Source organism: Serinus canaria, chromosome 2 (assembly GCF_022539315.1).
Source record: "Serinus canaria isolate serCan28SL12 chromosome 2, serCan2020, whole genome shotgun sequence".
NCBI classification, from domain to species: domain Eukaryota; kingdom Metazoa; phylum Chordata; class Aves; order Passeriformes; family Fringillidae; genus Serinus; species Serinus canaria.
The window spans coordinates 3,346,850-3,363,494 of NC_066315.1; the positions used below are offsets into that span (position 1 = coordinate 3,346,850).

The window sequence follows — 16,645 nt, forward strand, 5'->3', positions numbered from 1 at the left end:
AGTGGGGTTTTGAATCACTTTTTGTTGATTTCTGTATGTGTGAGTGTGTGTCTGTGTGAATATGTTTCTGTACATCAAAAATATTCCAAAACAACCACACAAATAAAGCTAAAAAACCAACAGCCACAAATAAAAGTTAACCCCCCTGCATGTTCCTGTACTCACAACTATTCCTGAAGGTTTGATTTTGGGCTCAGTTTATACTGTTGGAAACCTAAGTGCAATTCCACTGTTTAACTACTTCACTGGTTCAGAATAAAGAGGTTTCAGAGGGAAATTAAGCTCAGCAGATATAAAGAAAAGGGCTGGAAATGAATGTTTTACATGTGAGCCCTTAACTGGTGAAATTCCCCCAGAGCAGGGGCAGCAAAGACTTGTGCATGTTTTGGTCAGTGTCACTGTCTGATTGAGAAGCAAAAAAAAGAGCAGAGAGAAAGCAAATGTTCTGAGAATAAGGCAAGTGTTTTATTACAAACAAAGTGACCAAAAAACCCTCCAGGACATTTTCAGAGGGGAAGAATATCATTGGTTATGTTCAGGTAAGTGAAGAAGGCAGATGGAGGACAAAGGAAGGTAAAAAACTGTAAAGATTTTTCAGGGAGCTGCCTATTTGTTCAAACTCAAATGTCCCCTCTGCTTTTATCTCTTTGGTACATTGCAGACAGGTTTGAATTTGCTAATTAATGCTCAGTGATAACCCAAAATGATGTGTTTGTTTTAGAAGGTTTAATTAACATGCTCTCAAGAATTTTGTGAGCACAATTATCTCCAGTAGGGATCTGGGAATGGGACATGAGTGCAGGGCTGGTGTCTCCCAGTCAGACTTTGGGTCCCAATGGGGATAAATTAATCCCAGCTCTTGCCTGGAGACTGCACTGAACACACCTGAGCCATAAATCTGATGGACACCAAACCTCAGGTCTTGGTGGAAGACCCCACAAAACAGAGAACATTCTTCTTGTGGGTTATAAAATTAGATTGGCCAAAATCTTTTGAAAAGAGAGGAACAACCTCAGAACAGGGTGACAAAGAGCATTCAGACTGTCCAGCTTTGATGATCTCTAAAAAAGTAATCTATACAGAAGTGAGCCAGTGTAAAAGAGCTTTTGGAGTCCTTTCTAGTCCTTTTTCTCCCTGGTTATGCAATCAGGTTAATAAAAAGGAACAGAAACTTTGAGGAGGAGTCTAAAGAATAATGTTATCTCTGTAAAAAAGGTATGTAAAGAATATAAGTGTCTTAAAGTAGTCACGAAATTAAAAAAAAAACCAAGTTAAAGGTAATAAACTGGACAAAAAATATCATCTCTCCATATCTTCTATCATTTATATTCAGACTTAATGACAACAACAACAAAAGGATAATTGTTGTTTTGATCTAAAAATCAGAATAAAATTGTCTTTTAACAAGTTCTGTCTCACTGCTCTCTTGGGAGATAAATTCAGGGGAAGATGCAGAGGAAGTCTCTTTTTATTGTCAGTTTTCTGGCATTAATCATACCTGATTGATCACACAATTCATTTGTAGGATCTGGAAATATAATGCCATCATCAACTTATGTGAGGTGTTGTCTTCAATATTATCATAAAAGTGAGGAAGGAAATGCATTGAATAACATATCCAGAAGTTTATAGATTATTAAGATCAATAAAGAAGTAAAAAAGATTTTAATGATGAGAAAAGCCTTGAGAGATTTTAATGTCTATATAGATGATAATAAATTGCTTTTTTTTCATGAACAATGGAAAGAGAGAAGACTTTAGCAGGTCCTGTGAGATATCTAAGTTTATGTGCAACAGGGAATGAAAATCTTCAATGACACAGTGGAATTCTCAGGTGTGTAACAGCCAAAGATATTAATCCTCTTTTCTGCCCCCACTCTTTGAGACTGGCAAGAAACTGGGAGGGGCTGGATCTAGAAGTTCTGATGCCAATAAATGTTCAAGTGGCTGTTTGGAAGATAATGTTCTCCAAAAGATCTAGCAAAAGCCTTGTTTACATTCTCACAGGGAGAGGAAAGTCTTAAGGCTACTTAAAAAAAAAACCAGCAATTTGAATATAAATTTTGTTAAGGCTGACATTCTGTTTTCCAGCTGTTATTTTCCTTAAATCACTTCAAACATAAAAATTTCTCCAGTAGCATGGCTATGAATGTGGACTTTCCATTAAGTGTTAGTACAAATAAATAATGGTGTCCTCTGTTCTCCCTCTCTCCTCTAGGGAATAATGAAATTAGAACTTTATGCTAAAAGAAACCCTAAATAAGAATGTTGTCTAATTTGACCAGTATTTGAAAGAATCATGCTTTTATATTTCCTTGCACATCCACATTTATTAAGGAGACTGCTGAAGTCTCAACCTCTGAATCTTTTTGAGAGAAAAAAAATCAAAAAAGAAGCAAAAATCTCCAAACCATAGACTTTAAAGGAAGATCATATTGTTATTTTGCCATTTAGTCCTGCCTCTCTAAAGTAAGACAACTGCCCAGTTTAAAAGCTGTCCTAAGTGAAATACTTTGATCAAATATGAACTTCTGCAATAAGACATCAAGGTGTGTAGTCCTGAAAAGCAACATTCACCTCACCAAAGTTTGAACATACATAGTGTGGATATTGATAATGAAATTATTTTTAAATATCTTTAAAATCAATGCAGAGAAAAATACACTTTTAAAACACAATTCTTGTCTGGTACAGATGTCTTTTTAACAAGAGGTGACTCCTGTTGGTATAAGTACATCTATTTATGTATATATTGCTTAACTTAATGCTGTGACATATCTGCAATGATGGCATCTATTTTTAGTTAAATTAAATGCAGACCCAAATTCCCTTTATTGTCAATGAAGAGCAAGAATCACTGACACAAAAGGACAAATCCTCTGCCCCTAAGGAATTTTTTATCACATCCTAAATCTACCCATTGACCTCAAAGGGACCCTGGACTGAGTTTGTCACACAAATTTCAGCCCTGTAGGTTTGTGAGGTTTAGATTAGAGGAACCCAATTTCTCTGGCCAAAGGTTCATTCATCATCTCTGTGATAAATCTGTGCAAAAAAGAATCCTGACAGTATTTCAAATCCAAGGATAAAGAGCAAACCATGAAGGCACAGGATGTCATTATCAGGAAATGCTCAAGACAGCTCATGGTTAATGAACTGAAGGATCTGTTTTATCACAAAATGCTGGACATATTAACATGACTTTCAGGAACCTCAGGAATCTCCCTGACAGATCTTTCCTAAAATTTAATTAGGTCTGCAGCATCACTTCCAAAACACCTGAGGTAACACCTGAATGATTCCAGATTTTTAATTTTCCTGTGCACAAACCACATCTTCAGACCTAGGACTTGAAAAACAGGGGAGCTTACCAAAATTTTCATACTTCAACAGACACAAAAAACATAGGTTTAAATACCTCCTGTTTAGGCTGAACTCTTCTTGCCCTTGACTAGGCAGAGGATTTCACCTTAGAGAGTTATCAGTCTCCCATCTTTCAGAAACACTGAATTTAATATAAAATTTACTGCATTTAATGTAAATTTTGGTTCTCTGCAAAGGCCCAACATGTCATCTGTGCTCCATCAGGATGTCCATTAGGCACTGAACTTTGTATTTCAAATTATCTCCTCCTAAACCTAACTCCTAGCTTTACCTAACTGTTCTTAGTTTTCAGCTGCTCTCTCTGTAGAAAATGGAGCTGCTCCTTTTTGTCTTCTCTATTTCTGTCTGCTTTTACACGGTTCCAGTCTGTTGACTGAATATTTTTCAGCATATTTCAAAGATATGTGAAATCACACAGAAAATTCACTTTAATTTTTTTTGTCAACTAAAAACATAGCCATATACACAGTTAAGTTACAAACCAATCTTTTTCCTTAATGGTGTTGAAGAAAACTACTAAATATTTTTTAGCAAAATCCTGGAGTTTGGGGTCTGTGTGTCAGGACACCTCAGAGAATGTTGATTCACACCCCTAGTACTGCTGTGAAATTCAGAAGACACATCATCAGAAAACATATTTAGATGTCTGAAATTGCACCTCATCTAAACAAAATGAGAGGATGACCTTGGAGCTCTTTTCCAACCTTAATGATTCCATGAATCTGTGAAAACCTGTGGGCTCCCTGTGCAAGGAGCACGGGGTCAGATGGACTATGGGATAGAGATTAATTCACACAACTCTTGGCTGAATGGCTTTTATTCACCCTTCTGGATGCCTCACTCTATATTTGATGATATTTGACAATATTGGATTGAACTTGATGATCTTAGAGGTCTTTTCCAGCTCAGTAATTCTGTAACTTCTGATGGACACAATTCATTTTGATATGAGATCAGCTTTAGCCTTTCCTCACCCCTGGGTGTTTATTAAGTTAACTTCGCTTAGTTCAATGAACAAAAGATGTTTTATACCCACTGAGGGTCTGATTGACTCAACCTCACCCGGTTTATTTTAGGAAACTTTCAGGTGAAACATTTTCTCTCAGTATGAAGGTGCTCACCTCTTTGCTGTACAATAAAGAGCAGCTATTAATTCTGTGCAGACACTACCCCAAAACCATCAATTGCATCAGCCATAATTACAAAAAAAAATTAAAAAAATAATTTAAACAACCTTAAAACCCTCAATCGTGGCGCATCAGCAAAAGCACAGAACAAGAACAAAGAAAAAAATTCTCCATGCAACAAGAACTAAATGAAGGCTTTGCTCTCTGGTTACTTCCCCTCTGCTCTCATCCACTCATTTAACTGCAACATGCGTCATACACACACAGTAATGTCACAGGAGTGCGTACACTTACAGGGTAATGGTTGATAGTTCTGACATCTTGCAAGAGTGCTGGTTAGCCCTCTTAGGCTTACAGTAGCATTTCTGAACGCAGCTGCTAAATATGACAAGATTAGCATTTTTTTCAGCATATCGTGAACAGGCCAAGGTAGGTCACTTTCAACACATTTCATGAGACACGTCACAAAGATGGAAAGCGGACACGACAGGATGGACTCACAGCACAAACCAGCTGCTTGACCGAAGCAGAAATCAAAAAAATTAAATAAAAATTGAAGTGCACTGGCTGTTGCTGGCCGTTGTGATGTGCTGGTTCACGGACAAACCAAAACTGAAACACCCTGAGGGCAGGGGGGCAGCGCTAACGCATCCCAAACACACAGGACCTGCGTGGTCTGGTTCGGTACAGGGGGTCACAGAACAATAGATTGAACAAGAGTTGACTGCATGCTCATGGAGAACAACCAGAGAGTAACAGAAACTCCTAGGATGGGGATCAGTCTAAGGTGAATTGGATCAGGTGTTCCTCGTTTTCATTGTAGTGTGGATCCCTTCTTTTCAACAAAGAGTTCTAGTAAGGACACCAAAGCTGGTTTTCCATCTTCCTTGGTGATGGGGAGGGAGCTCAGCATGGAATCTGAATGTCTGGCTGGTAATTTTGGAGGTACCACTTATTTTTTAAAGACAGTGTGCTCATCAAAGCAGCAGGCTCATAGACTGTGGAGCAGGACCTTGATCCCTGCACGTTGGATTTAGGAACAGAGAACAAAATAATTCCTTTCCAACCAGCCAGAAGAGGCTCATTTAAATCAATCAATAAGAAGGGTAATCTGAAACATGCAGGCATTTGGAGGGATCCTATAAGAGACTTTCTTTCTGGGCTGAAAAACATGAAAATTGAAAATAGTGATTTCTTGTCAACTTTCAAAGGGAGAATTTTTGTTTTGTTTTCAACTTGTGGTTGTTGTGGTGGGATTCACCTCAGGAGAGGCTGGATGTTTACAGAAGAGATGTGTAACTAAAATGGACATCCTTAGGACCCTGAGAATCATCAGACTAAACAGCTGAGAGAGAAATACACATTTATTGGCCAGGTACATCTGACCTGTTTTAGATGTCCACTGTAGGATGGGATGATCACCAAACAACACGGAGTACCCTGACTAAATCTCCATTAATATAAAGGATAAAGGATAAACTCCATTAAAGGTAGTAAATGTTTTTAAGCAATTGCCTTCAAGGCAAACATTTAAAGTTTGTTCAAACAAACTTTAATTTTGTTTGTTTTAAACAACTTATTTTCTGTTACACATTCTAAGATCAGTGTTCACAACTCATGGAATTTACAATCTGAACAGTAAACCAGGATGAATTGAAAACATACTAAATTTCTCCCTACTTTTAAGTCCTTTAAGTCAATCCCCATTTCTGGAGTTATGTTTTGCTTCCTCTTGGATAATTAAAGCCGGATAACTGTGATGTCATTAAATATTACAGTGTAAGAGCTGGAAAGAACACAGTCTTGGGGCATGGACACATCCAGCAAATGGGTATAGTAAGTGTGTTTCAACTCATAACATGAATTTCATTTTCTGGGTGTTGCTGAGGAAGTAGACATGAAAATGACTGCTCCTTTTACACTAGCATTTCTGTGCTAGATTTTTGTACCACCTGCTTTTCACAGAGCTGAGTTGGGCATTAATTGTCCACTTAGGCTGATCAAAAATGAGCAAGGAGGTTTAAGGGACAGTTCCATTTTATTGGGACTGAGGCTTTCAGAAGTGACTACGGATTTTGAGTGCCACTCATTTTTTTGATCACTTGATCTGAAACACATTTCTCAGGCCAATTTTTACCACAAGAGGGCTGCTCAGCCTGTGTTGAAAAGAAGAACTTACGAGGCATATTAAGGTACAGAACCTGAAAAGGAAACATCTAAAAATCAATAATCACTTTGAAAAGTCTTAGCCATGGGTTGTTGTAGAGGTCTGTGGTCTTTAATGATATACTTAATGTTGCCATGGCAACCTAGAAATAAATTCCCATCCATGTTCCCTTTACTGATTATGTCCTGTTTCATTTGACAGGGATTGATTTTTTTATAGGTTTTCCTGGTGAAGAGATCTAATGTGACAGCACTTGGTATTTACCAGAATTATTGAAAAAACGAGACTTGATTTTGAAAATATTATGTATGGATTAACTGCTGCTCCACACCCAGTGAGGGGACATTGACACACGGGTTTGTGATGGAAAACAATGCTAGTACTTCTTAGGAAAACATGAATATTTTAGGGCTGTTAGCACTTATTTTCTGCCATTTCTAATTTTGGTAGAATATTCTCTCTGATTTGAGATGGTGTAAAGTGTCCCAGATCTTTAGAGTACAGAATTTATAGACATTTTCTTTCCTTTCTCCCTCCCCTTTTATTTTGCAAACTTTATCACCAAAGTAGAGACGTTGGTGGAAGGAAAGGGAGAAAGAGAGAAGAGACAGAAGAGGCAGGAACCAGAAAAAAAAAAAACATGAAGAAGAAAAAAAAAATAGACAAATATAAGAAAAAAGAATTAAAATGAGATCATGGCTATGAAAACACTGCACGGATCAGGGCAGGATCCTCAGACCTCTGTAGGCACACAGAGAACGGAGTCGGTCACATCTCACTCTACGTGCCAAAGACAGATTCCAAACTGAACTATCACCTTGAACTCACTCAGGGGAAGAACAGGGACTTCCAGGCTGAGCTGGCCTGTGTGACAGAGACATCTAAGGCACAGGGGATGCTCTGTCTGACGGAGGTGCCCTGGTGTCCCCGAGTGACCATAGACGACGACTGGACTGCTCAGATCGAGCACGAGACTTTAGACAGCTAAAGGCAAACAAGCTGAGTCTCACCGCAAGTGTCCTGGGCAGGGACTGCAGCTGCATCTGGGAGGAAGAGGGAGGGTGCTAGGGTGGAAGGGGAAAGAAAAAGTTAAACACTCCCGGGGTGAAATGAGCCATGGATGATGTGGCTGAAGGCCACCGAACGCCTGGACGTCTCGATGCAAATGAGAGAGAACACAAATCTGAGGCAAAAGGAGCTGTAATTCCATTCTAGATGTCTCAGAGGTGCTTAAGAGGAGGGAAATGAGCATGCTGATCCAGGGGAAGGAGGTTATGTTGCATTATCCAAGTACATCCATCATGAAAATGGTCAGGGTTCTGAATTTAGGTCGCCACCAGCGCGTGGGGAATGATGAGGTTTGTGCCTTGTCTCTGAATGTGCTGAAGGGGAATCCTTTGGGAAATGCAGAAAAAGTAGACCTTGATTCATGCAAATTAAAACTGCTCCTCCTGGAGAATCTTTGTGCACCCTGCTCGAGTAATTCTATGTGACCTCACCATGAGTAGGATTGGCAGCTGTGCAGTAGCAGGAGAAGGAATGCAGAAACAAATCAATGAAATAAACATTGAAAATACAGTAGAAAGTTAACCAAAGTGGAAGCAGAGAGATTGTATGGGAGAGAGAGGAGACAACTGAAAAGTAGATCTGTCTAATGTATAATTTATATCACACAGCCTCTTCCCCTCAGCTGATGCTCCTCTAGGCTGGGAGACATCTTCTCCATGCTGAGGATTCCCTCGAGCTGCATTTGTTTGCCTTTGAAACACCAACTACATTTACAAACCCCACGCCCTTACAGATCAGATGGAGCAGTTTGGAAAACAGAACTTATTCTGTGAGCAGAGATCCCACAGCTCCATCCCTGCAGTGGCTGACCCACTGTGTGCAGGCAGAGCCATTCACCCTCTCATCCACACAGAGTAAGCCCAGGTGCTCCTCAGCAAAGTTGTCTTTTAGTTGTATTTCCTCTAATTCTTTTTAGCTGCATGCCTTTTTCCTTGTCACCCCCTGCCAGCTTGGTGAGAAACTGCCCATAAAGTGAGATTTACCTGACCTATTTTGAACTTGTTTAAAGTGAAATAGGTTGTACTAAAAGATTTTAATCTCTGGACTGGATAGATCTCTACTGACTGTGGAAGGAGCCCAGCAGGACAGATTTATTAAACCAGGTAAATGCCCTGCTGTCTTGCTAAAAGTACAACAAATAATGTGCTCTTCATGGGGAAAAAATTTTTAAAAAATACTGGGTCTCTAGCCTTTAATGGAAATCAAATCCCAAACTCTTAGCCTGTTACCTAGAGTTCTACTTTTCCTTGCTAATAATAAGAAGCTGAACTTGAATGACTGCTTGCAGATTAATGCTGTGGTTAAAAACAAATGTTTAACAAATGTGAATTCACTGGAACGTTTTATCCAGTAAATCTGACCCTTGAGTAGATCTGAGGCTTGAAGGTGAAATAGAATGGTCAAAGAGAGCCAAAAATCCTATCTACAGTTCTCATTTTTGCCTTTTCTAACTTCTACAGAGTGGACCAAAAGGAAGGAGAACACCATTGCTATACTTGGAGTTAAATAACGAAGAGATTAAGCCAAATATTTGCCTGTGCTCTAGAGAATAAAGCTGGTAGCAGAGGGCAGAATTCTTACAATAAAAACAGCTGTAGCATCAATGTTCTGTGTCCTGATTCTTGCCCTGTGTTAAATCTGGAGCTCCTGCTCTCCCAAGCTGGGTTATTGTCTCTGAGTGCAGAGCACAGATCCAGGTACTGCACTGTGGAATCATTCTGATGGAGGTGCAGGGACATCACTGAGGTGCAGCAGACAAAAGGATGTTCATTGAGAAAAATGAGATCCTTTCATGAATTAACATTTTGAATGCTTTACTGCTATGAATATCCAAATCCAGGCATAAATATCTGACAGTGGGATTTAGCTCATTGTCCTCAAAAGAAAGCAAAGGAGCAGAGCCCACAGAGAGTTTGTTGTCCCTGACACAAGAAGTGGATTTTCAGGCATTACAGACAGGTTTTGGTTCCTGTCAGCTGGCAGAGCTCAGCACCAGTGTAACTACACTGGGTTTATGTAATTTGCAGCTCTGAGGCTTCAGTTACACTGTTTTGACTCACCTGCCTTCCATGTTCTACAATATCCCTGCAGATTCACAGTGCAACCCATCTCTACAACTCTCCTTCATGAAAAAAGAGAGCACTGCCTTTGTTAAAAAACCTGGGCTTGCAGACACTTAACCAGCTGAACAACTCCAGTGTTTGCATTGGAATTATAAAGAGGAATTACAGCTTGGAAATCCTTCAGTAATGATAGAGGTGGGACTAAGAGTGATATGAACCTTACACATGGCTTTGGATTGGTCCTATCTTGAGCTGGTTTGCATTTGTTTCAACAACCTTCATTGAGACTTCATTCTGTGTTAAGCCTCTGTAGCCTGGTGGCCTTTGAGGATTTTCTTTTACTCTCCAATTCAGGCAGAAATTGTTCTTAGAAAACTGATTACCTGCTTTGCACCACGCAGTTCCTTGGGCACACAGTGTTAGTCACAAGATCCTCACAAGAAATTTGTTTTTCTGGATCAAAAAACCTTCTGCATTGGGACAGCAGCATCTTCCTTGTCCCCTCCCTGCCTCAGGCTGTGTACTTGCCTGGAGTACATCCTAAAAATTCTCCAGATGTAAAACTAATCCCACTGGATGTGAAACAATGCCAGCTGCTGAAGTGAGACACAATAAATCAATGGCAAGGAGAAACAGAGACACTGAGGGGAAAGTGAATTCCTGTTGTCCTCATATGATAGAGGCAAAAGTGTGAATGGTGGGAAAAACTAAGTGGAAGACCATGGTTGCTGGTGGGCATCGAGCCTTGGTATAAATTGAAAGCACGTTTAGGATCAGAGATGTCAGAATTATTCCCCATTTCCTGCAGTCTCACATTGACTGCTGCATGACCAGCTGCCTCAGCTCCACCTTCACCTCCACAATAAGTAACTGACTCAAAGAATCAGAGGTGCAAACTGATTTGGGGACAAAGAAAAAGTCAGGTCTATCCCTTTCAGTCTAACAGTGCACTCAAACCAGCAAACTTAGACATGAGCAATGCATGAGGAAAAGGACAAGCAGCCAGAATGGTCTACTTTGGATATTCCCAACTTAATGCTTGTCACTGTCATATTTTCTGGAAAAGTCCCTTCACCAGGATTGCTTCTCCTGGGAAGCTGAGAAGCCTCAGAGAAAAATGAAAACAATAATTATCTGATTGCTTCTGCTGTGTTTTGTTGCTTTGGAATGTGGTCTGGGGATTGTTTATCCAAAATGTGAATTGTTTTTGCTTAATGACCAATTGCCCTCTGGCTGTGTCAGGACTCTGGAAGAGGTCACAAGTTTTTTTTTAGATCTTGTTAAACCTTCTATCTGTATCTTTTCTCTATTCTGTAGAATAGTTTAGTATAGTATTCTTTAATATAATATAAGTACATAAAATAATAAATTGGCCTTCTAAGAACAAGGAGTCAGACTCTCAATTTCTCCTTCATCCTGGGGACCCCAAAAATACCACAAATGCTCAGTTTGAAACTTCTGAAATTTTTTCTTATTCTCCAAACCCATTATATTTCCCAGGACCTAAGCAAGCTGCTCTGATAAAAGATCCTGCACCCATGGCTAATTCAAAAAGCTGAGTGGCTTTGGGCAGTGGACATTCCCTATCCTGCTGATCTCCATGACAACTGAAGCATATCAATACTCATCAAAATTAGGTTTTTCACTCTGACCAAGTGCAGTGACTTCAGAAGCACATTTGAGATCTGTTCTACATTTTCTTCCTGAAAGCTACCTCAGTTTTGCTAATCAGGAAGCTCCAGCGTGTGGCAAAATTTACAAGGTGACAGCAAATTTAGTGAAGTGCAGCCACTCTCCCTTTACAATATGAAGCTTTATATTGTGCACATTGCTAAAGTATTTGTGGCCTTTTAAGGAGCAAGGCTGGAACAATTTTAGATATCTAAAGTGTTTCAGACAGCACATGCGTGGGCAAAATCCTAAATTTACACAGGCACCCTAGAGATGCAAGCACTTATGTATAAATCCCTGTGGCTTGAGCCCCTGGGTGTTCTGAGCCCTGTTCCATACCAGTAATGGCAATCAAGCCATGATGGCTTTGGTGCTATCTCTGAAAAGTGTTTATATCTGCAATTTCCAGATTCATGACGCTAACATTTCAATGGGAACTCATAAAACAATGTTTAGCCTTTTTTTGGTGCCTCAAACTCTGTGGAAACAGAGCTGTTAGGACTAATCCAACCCTTGATAGAACAGCTGAGAGTGCAGCAAGCTTTGCTGTGTTTTCTTAAAATATATATATATATATATATATAAATAATTTCTATAAAGAGAATTGCAGTGTTGGATAAAACCTGGCATTATTCTCTCCCTCACTAACCTTCACACCTTGATCTTTCAAGAGAAGAAGCATCTTTTAGTGGCTTCTCTTCTAATGCAAAGTTGCTCTTTTTCAGTTCATGGCTCGCTCTTGTGACAGATGGGGGGAAATAAAAGGTCTGTGTTTGACTCTTTTAACATGCAGATGTGGACAAAGAACTTTGTTCTTTAAGGCTGCCACAGATCATGGCATGGAGCCCTGGAGAAATTTTCAGTCATCATTAGAGAATTCTTACATGTGAAACCCAGGAAGATTGCAAAATCTCACGAGTTCGTCAACAACAAAAATCACCATTGTATCCTCTTCTCTGTCTGTATATCCATTTAATCCATCAAGTTTCCCATAAAAATATCTTACAGCTACAGGAACAGTGTTTAAAGACAAAGTCAGCCTATTTTTAAATACTACTGCCAGAGGAAAAAGGACAGGAGTCAGCCTCCACCACACAGACACCACCTGTGCAGGCCAAGGCCTTGCACCCTAAAATCTGCCTTTTGAAGATTTCCAAATATTAGAAGCAGAACCCTTTTTCATGAGCAAGAAATAAGATTTGTGATCCATGATTTCAAAATCAGATCTCGCCAAAGCTCATGATTGGAAATGGAATGGAATTTCCTTTATAAATATTGATTTGCTCTTCTGGAAGGTTCCTCTGGCTGGTGGCCCATAAGATGACAAAACCCTCTTCCAGGTGGAAATAGTTTTAGGTCTAATCTCATCATTTATGCAAGAATGTAAAGGATGCACTGGATGAAAGGCAGTGTTTAGGTCAGGAAAGTAGATTTGACAACCAAAAATTCATCTTCCTATCCTTGCCAAAGGCACCTGAGGGATTTAGGTGCATTTTACCCTCAGTTGTTCAGCAGCAATAACAGCTCCAAGGGACATTATAAACACACTAAATATTCTGTGCTGTTTGATTTTCCAGCAATTAAAACCAGAGATAGGCAATCAAAGCAGAATAGGGCTTTTGATTATTTTATCTGAAAATAAATAAATCCCTGTTAATTACACTCCTGCTAATTATGGGTACACAGCCTGCATGATCTTACATTCCTAATGAGTACACTCATGTTTTTTCCAATCCCTACACGAAAAGATTGGCACACATGAACATCCCCATCCTTTCCACCCAAAACTTCCAAAGTCAAAAACAACCTAAAAAAAAAAAAATCAAACCAGCACCCAAAGTAATAATTTGCCTTGGGCAATTCACATGAAAAGTACAGGAGGGAATGAATAGATATTTTTAGCACTTTAAATAAAGAAATCAAGAATTAGTGTTGACCAAAGCAGCAAGTATCTACTCCCCTGGCATGCCTCAGAAATGGCACTAGGTCCTTGCTGATCATGCACTGACATCAGATGACCATCATCTGTGTTTCCCAGTGGATTTTCCTGTGGTGGGAAAGGATTAACCCAAGGACACAAGTTCCTTTTGTTGATGGGTCCTTGGGTGCCCCAGCACCCAGCTGGCAGCACCTGGGGCTCAGAAACTGCAGTGCCCTCCTAGAGAACACTCTGTCCATCCAACATCTGCCATCTGCTTGCCAAAAAATCAGCCTTTTGGCACCAAGACCCTGTCAGTAATTACCAACTCTGGCAGGCTGAGCACTTGCAGCAAGACAAAGCGGTAGCAGAATGAATCACTGCGTGTCCAGTGACTTTGGAGGTGAACTTTAGAGGAGTGTTGTTTACCAAAACATCTGGGTTACAACATTGCTTTTGCTGCCCTAAACCCTCTAGGTTGCACCATAGGTAAAATCATACCTACCTATGATATATGCCATGATTCTCCTTTCTTTCCAGCAAGATGCTGATTGGAGGAATGACGTAGACCTGAATTAGCTAGATATATATGTGGGGTTTGTTTTCTTTTCATTGAGATTTCAACATGGGATACAAAATTTATGAAGAATCTGTCAAAGCAAAAGCAGAAACAAGCTTCCCCCTCCCAAATTATACCAGTCGTGATAAACTGGAAATCATAATAAAACAAAAAGAAGATTTTTATTTTATTTTCAGCTATATGTGCTTGATACTTGAAAATGAATGAAAAACCAAAGATTTGATGGAAATGTGTGGGTCTTTTTAATCTAAAGGGTTATTCCAGCATGCATCTACATCATGCACCTACTAAATATAATAGTGGTGTTGTTTTGGTAGTGATGCTGATGATTTTCTCTCTAGAGGGAATATTTCAGCAATGCAACAACGCTTGTGAAGATAACAGTGTGAATTTGGGCTTTGTGTAGGCATTTCTGTAGAAATATGTTTTTTTTTCTGGGGAGGTGATTTACTCTCTATACAACAACTTGGCCAAAACCAGGATGTCTGAAAACAAATTCTGACATACCAGGGGACACACTGTTGGTTGGATTTTTCATGGTAAAAACAGTTTTGCCAGATCAGTTTATTATCCATTTCCTAAAATTCCAGGGAAGAAACTGATAGATGATAAATCCATGCAAATAATGTTGGCCTGCTGGGCTGCTCTGGGTGCTGAACCAGCCACTGTAGGGTTGTGAATCTGTGTTTGCAGTCCCCAGGACTGTGAGATCCCATTTAATTCATGGGCTCCTGATGTGATGCTCCTTGGCTCTCAGCATATGGGGTAACTATCCCTAAATAACCTGCTACTTCTGATGCCTCAGGGTTCAGCTTTTATATTTTCAGGTTCTGTGCTGCTTTAGTGTGTGGGTCTGAGCTTCCCATCAGGGCATGGTGAGCTCTGTGCACAGAGCAGGGAGACAAAACAATTCCTGCTCCAGCTGGGCACCAAGGACAAATGAGCCAAATCTCAGGCCAGGAGCACAAACCCCGTGGGCTGGAGAGAGAAAAACAAGCAGGGTGGGAGTGCCTGGGCTAAAGCTGGGCTGGGACAATGAACTGCAAGGTGGGAATGGAGCAGAGCTGATCCCAGGGAGAGACCCCGGGAGCGCTGGTGCATTTTGGGGCCATTTTGGGTCATCTTGGGTGCAGCCCTGGCTGGGCTCTGCTGCTGCCCAAGGTGCATCCATGGAGGAGATCCTTGGAATCAATCCCTGCTCTATTCTTTAGCTCTGTCCAGCCTCTGCTCCAGGTCAGCCTTCACTGATATTTTCATACTGCAATTGAAGATTGCTAAAATCAGGGGCTTCTTTCTGTTTGGAGTCATGTTAATTACTTTATAACTGCATGGAAACTACTGGCACCAATTCAAGACAGGGTCATTTGTTCTGTGAGATTGAATAGGACATGTCACAAGGGGAAATGGCTTTAAATGGAAAGACAGTAGGTTTATACTGGGTATTAGGAAAAACTTATTTACTGTGAGGGTTCTGAGGCCCTGGCACAGGTGCCCAGAGAAGCTGTGGCTGCCCCTGGATCCCTGGAATTGTTCAAAGCCTGGCTGAAAAGGGCTTGGAGCACCCTGGGATAGTGGAAAGTGTCTCTGCCCATTGCAGGGAGTGGCACTGGGTGATTTGAAGGCCCCTTCCAACCCAAACCATTTTCTGTCTGTAATCATGGGACATTACTGCTCTTTATTTCACCAGCTAGGGTGAGAAACCTGCCTGAACTTCATTAATAGCTGCCTTAATTACTCTAACAATACAATCAATAGCTCTTTATGCTTCCCCACCTCCTGGGGACCTCAGAACTTGTCCCTCAGCTAAAAATCTATTCCATTTGCATTACTGATTTTGCCTTGGTTCAATGCTTAATTTGGCAGAATTATTCAGGACTGACACAAGATTAACTGAAACCAGACATGTTTCAAGAAAAAAAATCTTAACATCTTTGGCACTCCTCACACTAAAAAGTAACTCATGGTTATGATGACTCTTGGGAGGAAGTGTGAAAGTTTCTTAGAAAAGTAGCCCAAAATAATAATAGAATTAAAATGGTCATTAAAGGGGTGTCTTCTATGTCTTTTTTTGAATTCCTACCTCAGCTGCTCAGACATTTTGATGAATCTGTGTTTTAGAGATCCCCAACATTTTCAGCAGTAGAGAGGAATTTCTCTCAAAAACATCAGTAAAAGAAAGATGGAGTGATTGCTCTCCCAGAGCCTGGTGGGATTTGGGGGTCTCAGCAGCATGCAGGCAGCTCCAAGGGGAGCTAAAGGCATGAAGAAAGGTTGGGGAGGCATGAGACTGGAGATGGATGACTGAACACACAAGTGGGAAAAATGGAAGTTTATAACCACCAAAGCATTTGGCCACTCCAGGAAAATTGTGAGGAATTAGCAACGTATTCCCAAGTTTTTGTCAGCCTAAAGGCAAAGGCTGCTGCACACAATGATCAGGTGGTTTAGAGAGGAAGTCTAGAATTTTTTTTTTAATGGGGTAAAGCCCTGGTAATGCATGGCAAATGATACAAATGATTGTTTGATTTATTTTGAGGTAAATGTCACATTCTCCAGTGGCCACACTGCATTAATTAAGTTTCAGCTCCCCTGCAGTGCTCTCTTCTGCCATGGTCCTGTCATAGCTCCCAGCCAGCTTCTCCAGTGGGAGGTTTTAGTAATGAATGC

At 40.3% G+C, this 16,645-nt stretch overlaps 1 protein-coding gene across 3 annotated transcripts in view; it reads right to left on the minus strand.

The window, feature by feature from the left end:
- ADCYAP1R1 (ADCYAP receptor type I) overlaps positions 1-16,645 on the minus strand; it is a 150,525-nt gene that overhangs the window by 4,571 nt on the left and 129,309 nt on the right. The window lies entirely within an intron of this gene.